Source organism: Morone saxatilis, unplaced genomic scaffold (genome assembly GCF_004916995.1).
Source record: "Morone saxatilis isolate NCDOM2014 unplaced genomic scaffold, NCSU_SB_2.0 Contig23, whole genome shotgun sequence".
Lineage (NCBI taxonomy): Eukaryota > Metazoa > Chordata > Actinopteri > Moronidae > Morone > Morone saxatilis.
The window spans coordinates 6,905,292-6,916,942 of record NW_023339796.1 but is presented as its reverse complement, the minus strand read 5'-3'; the positions used below and the strand labels follow the sequence as shown (position 1 = coordinate 6,916,942).

The 11,651-nt window shown below is 40.4% G+C and overlaps 1 protein-coding gene across 1 annotated transcript in view; it reads right to left on the bottom strand.

Moving 5' to 3' along the window:
* Nucleotides 1-11,651, bottom strand: part of LOC118334645 (receptor-type tyrosine-protein phosphatase F) — a gene marked incomplete in the record, with an annotated part of 156,755 nt that overhangs the window by 73,845 nt on the left and 71,259 nt on the right.

Below are 11,651 nucleotides of genomic sequence, written 5' to 3'. Positions count from 1 at the left end.
AAAGTAATGTGTGACACTTGCAACTATCAAACTGGTAACTTATTCTGCAGGTATACAGACTAAACATTCATAAACAATTATGCACAGTGCATGCAAACCGTTAAAATAAGATACGATGTTCTTTTATTGATCCCTTGTGGGAGGAATTCGAGTTTGACACAGCAGCACAGGGGAAATGTAGTGCAAAAAGTACAGAAGTGTAAAAATACAATAAAGAATAATAAAATAAAATATTATAAAGATATAATAGAAAAATATAAGGACTATAATGATGAATGATATATACACTATATGCAGTATGTAGTTAGAAACGTGGAGTGCAAAATATTTTAAACAGTGTATAACTGACTGTACAGGTGCAATTATTACAAGGTAAAGTGTGTGCAAAGAGTTGTGCATAGCAGGTTGAAGTTAAGCAGTTTTAACCAGCAGCGGTTGGAGGTACTGGGTACTGTGGCATTGTGGAGTCTGATGGAAGAAGAGCCTGACTTATACTGCTACTGATCTATTAAAGTGTAGTCGATGTCTCATACTGAGGAGTTCAATCCGTCTGTTATTTGAAAAGTGCTTCTGTGTTACAGTTGTTACAACAAAAAGTCATACAAACGCCCTGTACTTGCAAATGAGTGAAGCCACAAATGCGTCAGATGTAAAGCTAGGTATGCATGAACTGGTTTCTCCATGATATGAAAAACAAGGACCATTGTTCTCTCAACAGCCGTTTATCACGCACAGAGCCATACTGCAATATGAGCAGCTTAGCAGATGAACTTGTTTACAGTGGTTATAGCAGTACAGTAAAAAAGAGAGGGCATAAGGTTATGGCTTAATGTGGTTTTGTAGTTGTACTACTTAATTAGGATAGCAGTGGGGACCTTGACTATACACGAAACATTAGGAAACATTGGCAACATAATTTGTAAAGAGAAGAGGCACTAGTAATATGGTAATTACTGAAATTAAGAAAACATGATACAGTAATCATAAACTATTGTGTCAAGGAGGCATGCCTCTGCTGTAACAGCCACAGGCAGGTGAGGTAAGATTTAGATGAGAGAAAAAAAGTAAAAAGGAGAGGGGGAGGGAGGAGAAGAGGAGGGGGTTGAGGAGGGGTGCATGCCAACCTCCTGCCAGCTCCAATTACCAGTGTGAGTGGAGCGTGGCAGCTAGGGCGATGGGTCTAATCAGAGCCCTGCTGAAAGAGACCCGTCCCTGTCCTCCTGTCCTACTGGGAGGCTGCTGGAGCTCAATCCCACACTAACGTCAGCCAGCGTTTTTCCCCTCAACCCAAACACACTCATCTCAATGGGGGGAAACACTCCATACACCCCAGTTCCTTCATAACAGGGGAGCCCTGACACAGTGGCACAAGATACAACAGTTCTGCATAAAAAATGCCTGCCTCATTTCCATTTCAGTATGCCCTAGTATCTTCCTTCCTATACCCAAGTGCAAAATGTGGCGAATGACATGTGCTGCTATAAATGTTTTAAGTTAGAGTTACACCAGAAAAAGGTCCCTTCAGAGAGAACATGCAGTCATGAATCATGTGAAACGTCTAGGAATATTCATGAGAAAACATTGCTACTACATGAGCATGCTTGCTAACTGCCCACAGCATCTTGCTTCCTTCTGTACCAATAGTTAATCTAATTCAGCATCAACATGTGCCATCTAAGATTAGGCTGACAGAGTGAGCCTTTCTTAAGTTCTTTAGCGTATACATCTGAGTTGATCTCATTTCAAGCAAGAAATAAAAGGCCTTATGATCTCCACGTGTGCCTGTTGCCAAGTGATGGATGACAACAATTAAAGGTGATGTCTCTCTGTGATAGAGCCAAGCAAAGGACCACAGTGACAGCAACACAGCCACTTGCCTCATGAAAAATGACTGCTTTAAAATCTGCCCTTTTAAACATACATCAGTGTCTTTATACCGCAGGTTAAAATAATTCTGGAGAATATGTAGGCCATTCTGGTATTTCATTTGCCTGTGTAACTGGATGTGTAGTGTTCTAGTAGCTCTTAACTGATGCCTAAATGTTTAAAAGAGCTATCCATTTTGTTAAATGTGTTAGCTGTGAAAACTACAAAGATTACAGGCCCAGTGTTTCCAAAGTATAGCCGATAAACCCTTTTAATTATTCACCTTTCTGCTTGTCCAACCTGCAAGGGAAACTAAATATAGTGCAATAAGTGTTGTCTAAGCCTCAACTGGTCCTGAGTCAATCTGGCACTGAGAAGTAGACAAGTCGTCTGCAGAAACAAAGCGCATGGCCTGCGGCTGTTTCTAGCCAAGAACATTGTCGAGACAGACATTTGCATCTGCCTGAGACACGGAATTGTGTGAGAGGTGTCAGCTGCAGCAGGAGGTGCAAACAGAAAGCCAAAGCTAACATGAGTTCAACTGAGAGAGCTCTATGAATAGTTGGATCGCTGATGGTGTGTAAAACATTCAGCAAGTTCATTTGGAAAATGTTGAACTGCAAAGGATTTATGAGGAGCGGCACAGTGGTGCAGTGGTTAGTACTGTCGCCTCATAGCAAGAAGGCTCTGTGTCCAAACTTGTCAGCTGGTGGGGGCCTTTCTGTGTAGTTTGTATGGTCTCTCCGTGGCTGTGTGTCTGTGTGCGTGTGTTTTCTATCTCTACATGTCAATGCTGTTGGATTGACGGGCGACATGTTCAGGGTCAGCTGGGACCATGACCCTCAAGGATAAGCTGGTATAGCTAATGGATGGATGGATTTATGAGGAACACAGGTGATGGTGGTATTAACATTCTGTTGGACAGTGGTCACGGATAAAAATCTGGGGATAACAGCATTTCCATTTACGGTAACAATACATTATTACAGCTGCTTAAAACATTTCCTGTAATTCAGTCAACTTTCACCTTGTATGTGTTTGATAGGTAAGGCGTGCAGGTGTTTCTTTCTGAAATCATGTGATATTCAGGGAGTGACTAATAAGCCCCACAAAAAGGCTGGCAGGCAGAACCGACTGGTATTCATGTAACTGCCTCTGCGCGTTTGACTTGCAATACATCGGAGGGCAAGGAGTTTTCTCACATGTTCTGCCATGAGGGGCATGTGAGCAGGACCCTCCTGCTCTCCAGAGAAAAACTAGTTGGCAGAGCTCCCACCGCAGAGGTCTCCTCAGCAGGGATGACACGGCACACCCCGACATCAAAGACCTGAAAAGGAGGCCATTGATGTAATACTGTTGTAATGACATGAAAATGGTGGAAATCTCCAAGGAAATGGAGGCGAATGTACTGTTTGTGCATTGAAAATACAGTAGGTCTGAACATCTTGTCAAGCCGGTTGTCTCACCGCACACTATCACTTAGACCAGGTGTTATGGCAGTTGCTATGGAGAGTAGTGCATCAAGCAAACATATGAACTGCAAGCACAGACACACCTGCATGCAACGGACCATCACAAAAACACAGTCATAACAAAAACACTGTTAATGCCGTAGTTAATACATTCTGGATGCTAGTGGTCGCATCACTGTGCTGTTATTCTGCTGTTTATCCAAGTGTGCTTGGAGTAAAAAGGCTGTAATGCATGCCATGACCTTTGAAATAATACACTTTTTTGTCTGGCTGAGCAGAACATTTGGCCTTACTTCCTCGCCTACAGGCAGATAATCAATAACAGTCATCTAATTCCCCCCCAACTCCTTCCTTTCCTTCCTTCCCTCCCTCTCTTTTTATCATCTTTCTCTCTCCACTTTCCTATTCATCCCTACTTCTCTCTTTTTCTCCTATCTGATATCATACTTCCCCTGTCGTCAGTATGATCTACGGCCCTGCCATATGCCCTGCGCCTGTTATTTATGCCGCGGCACACCGGTTAGTACATAACCGTGGCCTCCGACCATTACTGTAACCCAGGGGTGGTCTTCTAAATTCACATGGTTATGCTGACCGAGTCACCTTCTGGGACAAGCACTGCTGCACAGAATCACATCCTCCATTAACTACGCAATATGAGTAGCACAGCTGTAGGCTTTCATTTTGAGATTACAGCTCTACTTCTTGCCTTGTGGTCCTACCAACAGGAGTTTGATTGAAGACCCTTGAGATTATAGTATGACGGAGTACACGGTTTGTGGTTTACTACTCATTTTAATGTAACAGCCTCTAAGATGGAAAAACCTAAGGGCTCATGGTAAATTTCTGTGGTAATATGATGTGGTTAATAAGACAGGCTATTCCTTCAGGTGTCTTGGAAAAAAGAACAAGGACGAGACCAAAAATCAGGAAGCGTGACGCTTAATGAAATCGGTCTACGAAAGGAAGCAGAGCGGCGGTTTGCAAATAAATGAATTAATTGATCCTCTCCACAACTCAAATTAATCATCGGTAGAGCTTTATTGTGACATGTTTAGTGTAATTACAGCAGATAGGGATGGCTTTTATGAGTTCTGAGAAAGGCAGTGGATGTAGTGGAATGTGGCAGGTTGTGTTAATTAAATCCTCACTGACTGGGCTCCTGTGACAGCCTTTACTTATTCTCTCAGTCAGAGATAATGAATAATACACAGAGTCTGTGAGTCGATGTTGACAGCCTCAACTTTGTAGTGGTTTGCAGAAGTGATGGGTGTTCAGAAATATCACATTTTGGCATACCCTATTAACTGCTCACCTCGAAAGAGGCAAATGCAATAATTTCATCGATGCTGGTCAACAGTAGCAAAGAGGCAAGAGAAACGTGACTATGATGGGAAGGTCAAAACATGATCTTTGTCCACAAATTGCTTGATGGCTGGTACTATTCTGTGGTTATAGCAGATTGGCTTGCCTATAACTATGCCAAACATGATACCATTGACCATTTTATTATTACATTTTCTGTAATTGGTATGATCCTGTGGTAAGGTTCTAACGTCACTGCAGTTTCATCAGGAAAGGACACAGATTTGCTTTCTACAACAGTAATAGTCAATAAATGGGTGATGTATCATCCTTATATTACAAATAAAAAAAGAACAAGTAAGAGCTCTTAACTAATGGTTGAACATGCCCTGACTGTGCAGACCTGATTCCGAGCATGCTTGCTCAGTCAACCTTCCCTTGAGAAACAGGTTAAAAATATTGATGCAGATGTAATGCATGCAAAATCAACAGTGCCTTTGACAGCTGTAAGCAGACCGATCAACTACAACCTTGAAAAACACAGCTTAGCAGCTTAGAGAAAATGGGACTATGGCTCTTAAACATGAGAAAAATGTCAAGCTTAAGGCCAAGCTATAAGGCTGATAGCGAGTCAAGCCGTTCTCCCTTGAATTCTATGGCCCAGTGGGTAAGCAAGTAGGGCTTGGTGTGTAAATGTGTGAGGAAAGGGGGTCAGGGTGAAAAGACTCCCATTAGCCAGCTCATTGAGTGTAGGTATTAGAACCCTCCTGACATGCAGCGGGCCCATCCATCCATAGTCAGTCAGGGTCTGGGGAGCTGTTGACTCATTGGCCTGAAGAGCTTTAAGGTGGACCTTGCTCTTTACCTGCAGGGGTACAAGCCCAGGGCATCATTTTTCCATTGCACTGTGTTTAATTTATTATTTTTACACAGAAATAGAAACTTCTGCACAATATGATGTACCAAATGCAATATAACGTCTAAAAAGTCTAAAATTAGAAGTCTAAAAATAGTTAGAATATTCATTCATTTTTGAAGTGATGTATTGTACTAAATAAATGAGGGTTGACAAAACATTAGAAACACAAATAAATGCGCTTCAACACAACAACTGTGACCTAAAAATGACCATGGGGTGAATTAATTTGTGGTGCTTTCATATTAGATTGTTAATTGCTATCCATTGTACAGGGATTTCTATTTTTCTGGTGTGTTGTCTATTTTGGAGTGTTGTGTAATCATATGCTTTGCATGATTCAGAGAAGGGCAGAGACAGACGCAGGGCAGCTTTTGCTGTTATCAACTTAAATTAATTTGGATGAAATCCTCTATACTAACCCAATCAAGACAATATGCAATTATGAAATAGGGGTAATATTATGAAGCAACTGTTCAAAATCTATTAAATCAATGTCAATGTCAATAAACCACCACATGGCGCATAGCTTAAAGTCAAAAATAGCGCTTCTACAACGCCTTCAGGTTTAATACGTTTTGTTTCTCTGAAAAAGTCATTCTTGTCCTTAATTCTGTACCTTTTCGGATACAGCTTTGGTTTTTATCAACTGTTCAACTAATTCTAGAAGTCGTTTCAGACCATTTCCGATTTACAATTTATACTGTTACACTTTTTTAGCACCATAAAGAGGAAATGACATGTAATAGGCCCTCTTTATTAACAACTGTTGAACAACAAAAATGTAGAATGGCACTAAGATTGGACGACAGGTTGAAAATTGGCTGAGCATATTACACTTTTAACTAAAAAAAGAAAAACAGCATGAAGCAATAAACAAATTGATTTGATGTAAAATTACACCGTAGCTGTAGCAGGGCTCAGACTGCTCAGGTGTAAGTAATTGTGTGACTTGCATTTGACCCTTCAAATATCAATTTGATTCAGGTGCACCTTTGTGAGTGACAGTTTTCATCACCCTGTGTGTTCGTATTCAGTGAGACGGCTTATATTTCTGGAAAAATAATATGGGATCGTCACATTTAGATGCCTGACTCTCTCACCCTGCTGGCCTATTGCCTGGTTTAGAGTGAAACACGACACTCCAATAAAAACAAATGTAGGGACTAAAAAAAAAAAAAGAATCAATCCCAGGCAAAAACGATAACCAGTTAATTGACTGTTACTCTAATGGAGGAAGCAGTATGTCACTCACACGCATGGTGAAACACTATTGATAATCACATCAGTCATGCTCTCAAAAACGAGTCTTCAGTAAATTATGTAATTAAATAATAAAAGCCTGTTGAATCTGTTTGTGGCAGATATTTAAAAGCAGATGTCAATTCACGGATATCCCTGTCTATTCCTGACAATGTGCAGATGTTACCGGATGTGAATGTCTTGTCACATCTCCAATATCTTCTGAAGCCCAGAGACAACATCCAGAGATGGAGTTCAATATGTTCTGACACACAACAGCGGCCATAACTTGAAGTTTAAATCAGTGACAGGCAACAGCTCGGCTCTCAATAAATGTATGACAGAAGCCAGAAGCAAAAATATTTTACTGTACAAGCTATGCAGTAGGAGTGTGGACACAATAACAGGAACACCTACATGCGGGTGTGCAATACTGTGCTATCTAGTAAAAGAACTCTACAATAAGCTAGATGAATGAATAGATGATTCAACTTTGTGGTATTTTGTATGGGCTGTAGTTTGTGATTGTTGTATTGGATAACATATTATGTTCCTGTTTTTCCTCACTGTGATCTTCATTCATACTTCACAGGTATTATTATTGTGTCCACCCTGTGTACGTGACTGTATACACGAGACAACGAAGATAACTTTAACAGGACATAATTAGTTTATGTTTAGCGAGAGGAATGGTTTTTACGCCTTCCCCAAAGACTGGAGTTGACCTCAGCATCGTCAGTGCATCAGGTGGCACAAAAAGGAAGAATTTTATATTAATTCATAATTACATTTTCTTTTTCCTGCTTCTGGTGTTTAAGAGCTTGAGAAAATGTGTTCTTTGGGAGACAGTGGAAAGCTCTGACGCGTTAAAACACTCTTTGAAAACCACTGGCCCACTTAAAACAGGATAAACACATCCCAGCATTAGCCTTCCGTTAACACCTTTCAGGATGTTGAATTTTTCCCAAAGTGGTTGAAGTTAAAGGGGAAATTAGAGAAATGTAAATCCGTTCTTAAGTCATTAGGACAGGCTGCAGATGTGTTTAGAGTTTGTAATACCAAATTAGATGCTTTCAACAATATAAAAGTGGTGGGAAGCAGCCAAAACTGTAATGATCTGAAGTTAAAGAACTAGTCTAATTCACCTCCTGTGCTAAGAAAAACAGAAATGCTTAAATTTTTCACAAATTCCCTTACAATTAAAGATCTGACTGTCTTGCCTTTTCTATATTCAATCAACCACTCTATTAATGTTATTTTTACTCATTGACCTCCCTCTCTCTGTCTTTCTCTGCCTCTCTCTCTCTCTCTCTCTCTCTCCCGAGGCTATAGACATGATCAGCACTGACGGCGCAGACATACCAGACATCACAGTCTTTACAGATACAGCTTGCCAAAAGCACAATACAGATGATAACATGTTGCCTCAAAGCAACGACTCCCTCCAGATGTCTACATATAACAGAAATTTTACTCGGGTGTCTCTTGGGACAAATCAATTAACCAGGGTCAGTTAAGCCAGCAACTGAAAATTTGAAGTTATGTATCGATCGTACCACATTCATCCTAATTTTAAAACTGACGATTTTTTCTGCTCAAGGACACTCCAGCAACGTAGCTTCTGCAGGGTTAAAGCCACACATACCAACACCAAAATCTCAACAAACCATTCATTCACATTCCTTGGCACAGAACAAATTCTTAAATGGTTGAAGAGGGAAAAATATTCAGCAGTGTCAGTGTTTTATTGATTTTATTTATTGATTTTATACAAGTTTATGTTTGTAATCTGTTTAATTCCATGTGTGTTTTGGTTTGGTAAACAGGGACCAGAATATAGCTGCTATCACCCTTACCAAACCTAAAAAGCTATCTGTCCCCTTACAATGCCTTGGAATTCAAAGTCCTTGGAAGTAAGGATGTGAGGATCCAGATTGGGTGGCCAGGAGGGTGATTCCACCCTGCCATATTGTGTGAGTCCTTGGGAGAAGCATGCATAGACAGATGCAGTTTGTATCTGTCAGGCTGGATATGATCTACGATGCTGGGCCTCCAGCCAGCAGATGGTGGGAGAAATTAAATCTGTGACACAGACCGTCACAATGGAGCTCAGAAATACAGTACGGGGGGGAAGGGTACACCTGTAGATTGGCGTATGTGTTTGTGTGAGGGTGCGTGTCCCTGACTGGTTTTGTTTTTGTGCAGGTTTGTGCTTTTGTACTCCTACAGCATGTTGTGACAAATAACAGCCCTGCCTAAAACGGAAGCCAAACCTGTTCTACTTGGAAGTAAACCCAAACTTTCACAGCATGCATCATGTTCCTAAACAACCTACAGTAAGGTAATGTTAAACATGAACTGACTGCTCACATCCTCTAACAACATGAGGGAACAGGCAGCTATTAATAAAATGTCAGCATGGACATTACAGAAACCCACCCGCATTCAAAAAGAGAATCAGAAAGAGTGAAAAAGTAATGTGGGGGAATAGTAGTTACACAACAGACCTTATTTTGGTCATTGTAGATGATTTGAATGGTGCGAAGGAAAGGAGAGGATTAAGTTGTCGGAGGAGCAGGGCTCGGTATTAAATCATTCCGATATAGCTTCTGTATGCATTATCTTGCCTGGGAAGAGGCGCAATGAGATTTCTATGCTGTTTATCCAGTCAGGTTTGTTGTCCGCACTTGCCTGGCTCCTGAGATATTTATTACTGGCATTGTGTCGCAATCATTTTTTGCCTCTGCACCAGGGACTATAATGCATGCCAAGCAAATAAAGGCCTTTTCTAACCGGTGAGGCCGTAATTTGTTTACTGCCACCAAACACAGGACCACTAAACACAGTTGACACAGTAAAGCTGTGAGATTCCATTTAGAATTTTTTCAAACTTTCTTCCCAAAGTTTTTAACACTGCTACATAATTATGGCCTATTTTCTTATCAAAAAATTAGAGAGGCATAAGATGGACTCATAGGACATAACTATTAATATTACAAGGCGCTGTATCACTCCAAAGTTTGATGTTTGAAGTGTTTTCACCAAGCAAGGGGCTATTTTTTCACCACTGCAGAAGCTTTGAATCCTTGCATATTTCCCATTTGACCTTTCCAAAAATTACATCTTTTTCTTGACATTACATGTCCAGAAACTCGCAGTTGCCAGGGAACTTCAAAAAAGGTCTGCAGCTGGTCTGAAGGAGTACCTTTCTAATTCACACCCTGACAGCGGAGGATTCTGGTAATGATGGGGCTTTTGATCTGGTACCATTAGATAACATTCCTCCTTTCTAGAAACAGGTCCGCTGTCTCCCAAAGGAAAAGAGAATGTTCTCCAGCACAGCAGAAAAATCACAGAATATACCTGAGTTTCAACTGCATACCGAAACAACCTTTTCAAGACACATGGAGATCTGCATATATACGGTTTGCCATGTTTGTTTTAGCTTTTTAATTTGGAGGAATTTTGCTGAAACTATTTAAAATTATAGTGGATACGGTTAAGATTTACACTTTCCTGGGGTTTTATAGGATATTTGATCAGTACAAATGACTACAACCCGGGTTTCCAGGTTTCAACTTGTTTTGGTAATACATGCCAAGAAAACAGTGTTTTGCGAGCCATTCCATTCTTGCGCCATAAAGGAAATTAAAGTTGCGTTGTTGTACAGTGTTTTTTCTCTGTGATATGTGACCTCCGATTAGATGTTTGTGTTGAATCTCCTCACTAGAAATTTCGCTGGTTTGTTTTTAACTTGGAAAATATTCATTATTATTTCTAAGTTACATGTTTTGGTTGCTGTAGGCCTTTCACAGGACTTGTCAATGTTGCAATTCCCTGGTTGCTGATAGAAGCCAATTAAAACCATGCACCTTTAACGATTTTGCTCAAGGCAATTTCATCATAATCTGACTCTGGTTTTACGAGTTTTCAGCTTCCGATTGTGAAAACACTACAGTCTCTCTGTCCATTGCACCACCAAGCTTTTTATCATCACCATTAGTGTCATGACATGGTTTTGACACCACCTTAGTCATTTCTTGATGTGAGTCATTGCATTTCACATTTTACATGCTCATCAAATGTTAACTGCAATGAAAATATGAAATATTGCCTTGACATGGAGAAGTGGCAGCACACTGCATTTAAGACTGATGTTGTGAGCTGAGATGTCTTTTCTGGACGGCAGTAGTTTATTTCATACATCACCGAGACAAGGACCATTTACCTGAACATTTACTGAGGCAGTTCAATCCAAGAGGGGCGCACAAGGTCAAAACATTGGCATCGTTACCCAAGTAATGAGTCATTGTTCCCTCTGGTCATCTCTCTATACTACCCTGCAACGTCATACAACCACCACCACACTGTCCACTATATTAAATAGGGAGAGAGACAGAGACAGAGAGACAGAGACATAGATAAAACAGAGAAATGAGTAGATACAACAACAAAAAAATAAGTCATAGAGACAAGAAGACAGAAAACAGAGAAAACAGAAATGAAAGAGGGGGGAAGAGAAAGTGAAATGAAAGACTGATAGCAACAATATCTCTCAATCACAGCTTTCCCTCTGGTCTCAGCATTGTCTGCATCATTATTTAACCATACAGGTCAGACCTGCACACAGCTGAGTGACTCTCACTCTCTCTTACACACAGTCAAGGCAGGATTATACATTTGAAAATTAATTTTGCATGTAGCCCATTATTCAAAACATCACAGAGAGAAAATTATTACAATAGCAAAGGATCCTTGGATTTTGACTTATGACAGTATGACAACAATAAAGAAACCCAACTATGTTCTTATGATTCTACTGGTGTGTGTCTCTCTCTCTCTCTCTCTCT